At 39.3% G+C, this 3,674-nt stretch overlaps 1 protein-coding gene across 5 annotated transcripts in view; it reads left to right on the plus strand.

Annotated features, from left to right (window-relative positions):
• LOC103749718 (nuclear pore complex protein Nup93-like) overlaps nucleotides 1–3,674 on the plus strand; it is a 92,663-nt gene that overhangs the window by 74,884 nt on the left and 14,105 nt on the right. The gene's annotated exons all lie outside the window — the stretch shown is intronic.

Here is a 3,674-nt window from a genome sequence, read left to right on the forward strand (position 1 = left end):
AAGCCAGCAAAACTTTTATACCAAAACTTGACAGAGATAGCGTATTGTAGAGTGAATCTCACTTATGAATAGTAATGCAAAAATCCTGAATAAAATATCAGCACTTAGAATCTGGCAGTATGCTAAAAGAATAATATACCAAGATTTAAAATGCAAAGACATGTCATTAAGACTCACTATAGTCACATGTCAACTTAGAAAAATGATACGATAATCTCCAAAGATGCTGGTAAAGGCATTGGATAAAACAAAGCACTTGGTCTTAGTTGGAAAAAACTCTTTATTAAAATATAAGGAAGTAGATGTAACTTTAATGTGCTTTTTAAAACATACATGAAGAAAAACTCACCATCATATATACTAGTAAATAACCAAGACATACCGATTGAAATCTGGAATAAAACAAGACACCCACCACTATCACATTATCCAACATTGTTAGATGTTTTAGAAAGCTACAACACCAGGGTTGTTAAAATTGGGAAGAGGAAGAAAAAATAATAATTGCTTGTATATGATGTAATTATATACCTGTGAAACCCAAGAAAACCAACTAAAAAATAAGACCTTGGAAAAGAAGAGAATGCAATAAAGTGTTTACATTTTACAATAAAGCATTTGTATTTTACATACAGATATTATCTTCTATTTATGTATATCTCAATTAGAACACATAAAGGAAAAACACACAGAAATAAGAGGGTTTTTAAATGATACAGGGGTTGCCAAGATGGCTCAATGGTTAAAAGCACTGGCTACTCTTACAAAGGACCCAGGTTTGGTTCCCAGCACCCACACAGTTGCTGACAACCGTCTGTAGCTCCAGTTCCAGGGGATTCGACACCTCCTTCTTACCTCCATAGGTACTGCAAGCACATGGTACCCTTATATGCAGGCAGGCAAAACACATAAAAGAAAATAATAAAATATTTCTTAATAAAAAAGATGAAATAAGGTTTGAAGTATAGCTTGCTCAGTAGGAGGTGATTTGCTGAGCCTACATGCCACCTTGGTTCAATCTCCAGCACTCATGAGAAACAAAACGATAAAATACTTAAGAATAAACTTTGAAAGGCAGTACCTATAAAAAGATAACATTAAGGCCCTACAGAGGAAACAGTGGGAAAAAGCAAATGAATGAAAGGAAAATTCTGCTCCTAGCAGGAGGATTGAGTATTGTGATGACATCATTTCATCCTGGGTCAACCCCTAAATCTCATTATAGCTTCAATAATGTCAATGGAATATTTCTTGAATGAGTGAAACTCATTCTAGGGAACTATAAAGCAAGAGTAATTAAAAATAATTTGGTTCAGGTGCATAAAACAGACAGAAAAGAATAAATAGACTAGAAGTAACTCCAAATGTCTATGAAAATGTGTATTATGTGAAAAACAGCAGTTCCACTAGTGGAAAAAAAGAGATTATTTTCAATAAAAGATATTATGACAGCCAGTGAGTCATCTGGGAAGGAGGAAAAAAGCCCAGATTCCTAGTTCACGTCTTACCCCCAAATAAATACTAAATAGATGAAGCATTTAACCGCATCAGGCATTTAAGCATTTGAAAACAATATAAGAAAACAGGATTAGAAAAACATAGAATTAGAAAAGGCAAGCCTAAACATGCTAGGAGACCCAAAATGTCAAAGAAAAATATTTTAGGGGTGGTGAGAGGATTAAAAGGAGGTGGTGGGATGAGGGTAGACCAAAACTAAGCCATATAAAACCTACTACTTTATAAGCTTACAAGAAAATTAAAACAATTTAAAAGTTGAACAGAGGTATCCTGCATGGTTGAATAATGCTTCTCCTCCAAGAAGCCACAAATTAAAAAGAAAAAAAATTAGTGCCAGATATGGGGTAGCACCCTGTGCATTACCAGCCAAGGAGACACCAAAGGCTCCCAAAACAACACCAGCTACTTCCATTGTTTGGAGTTGCCCACTAGAACTAGATGGTGAGAGCCTGCTGCTGAAGTCACCACACATTTCAGCAGTATGTGGATATGGGGCACAAAAGAATCAACCAGAACCGAGCTGGAATCCTCTTCTCTCCTGGCTAGAAACTGGGGAAGAGAAGCCATCAACAGTCTTAGTCAACTGTGGACTCTACTTATTATCAACCTGCCAGGCAGGATATGCCCACTGGTGTAATGGTGATATGACTTCTGGGGGTAACTAACTGCTTTCTGGTTGTACTTGAGGCCCACCCCATCAGAGGAAATACATGCCTGCTACTGTAAAACTGATCAAAAACCATGGGTGAGAGGGTCACAGACCCTAAGGGGGAACTACTGCTGATGCTTTTGTTAAATGAACATGTTTCCCTCTAATGTTTATGTTTAGACACAGACTAATGGTGCCCTCATCCTTGGTCAGAGAACCTTCTTTTGTCAGTGGATGACAGATAATGCAGAAGACTCATAACTGCTAAAGTGCTGAGAACAGATGACTGTTGAGTCCTCAGTGTCAAATGAGACATCTGCATCACCCCCTCTAAGGCTCAGGCACCATCATGGAAGAAGGGGTGACCTACATGGAAGGCAACACATGCATACACATAAAATTGAAAAAAAAATTTACTTTTCTTATTTAAAATTATGTGTATGTGTGTATATCTGCATGTGGGTGCATGCATGGGTGCAGGTTCCCAAGGAGACCAGAAGCATTGGATCCCCTCATGCTAGAGTTACAGGTATTTGTTGCCTGCCTGACATGGGCACTGGGAAATGGAACCCAGGTCCTCTGCAAGAGCACTGAATGCCATCTCTCCAGCCCCATTAGTTGGGTGTCTTAATGGGCTTCCCAGAGGGGGGATTTCTGGTTCCTGGCGGGCCTTTGGACAGGAGCACAGCACTGAAGCACCTGGAGGAAGCAGAGCGTTACCTTCCAGGGCCTCGGGCTTCTCTGCAGAAGACTGACATTGTTGGTCTGTCTTCATATCCAGCACATCCAGATTTTTACATTGCTCACCTACCTGTGTGGGCAATTAGATTTTTGCTTTGATGTTTAACTCATTTATTTATTATTTATTTATTCATTCATTCATTCATTTATTCATTCTTTGGTCTTTTTGAGACAGGGTCTCCCTGTAGCCCCAGCTGACCTAGAACTCACTATGTAGACCAGGCTGGCCTTGAACTCACAGAGATCTGCCTTGCCTGTGCCTCCTGAGTGCTGGGATTATGTAGCCTAGCTGACCTAAAACTTACTATGTCGCTCAGGCTGGTCTTGAACTCATGATGATCGTTCTGCCTCTGCCTCTTGAGTGCTAGGATTCCAGGTATGAGCCACCAGAACTGGTACCTTCTGTATTCTTACAAATAGCTCCTTAATTAGAACTTTGACTGCTTCTTGTAGCTGCTTACCACAAAGAAAAAGGTGGTGTATTGGATGAAAGGTGCCACATACCTGGAAAGCAAACGTGAACACGCTTTGCTGTGCTGGAACTCATCCTAGTCTTTAGTCATTCTACAATTCCTGTTTTGTCAGACAAGTAATCAAAGTAAATGTTCTTATTTATTTCATATATATTATGTATATGAATATATATATATTTTTTTAAAGAGATAGTCTCGCTATGCAGCAAAGACTGGCAGGGAGCTTACTGTGTAACTCATGCCAGCCTCAAACTCACAGCAATCCTCCTGCTTCAGCCTCCTGAATACTGGGA

The sequence above is a fragment of the Nannospalax galili genome, unplaced genomic scaffold (genome assembly GCF_000622305.1).
Source record: "Nannospalax galili isolate Female #2095 unplaced genomic scaffold, S.galili_v1.0 scaffold1786, whole genome shotgun sequence".
Taxonomy (NCBI): domain Eukaryota; kingdom Metazoa; phylum Chordata; class Mammalia; order Rodentia; family Spalacidae; genus Nannospalax; species Nannospalax galili.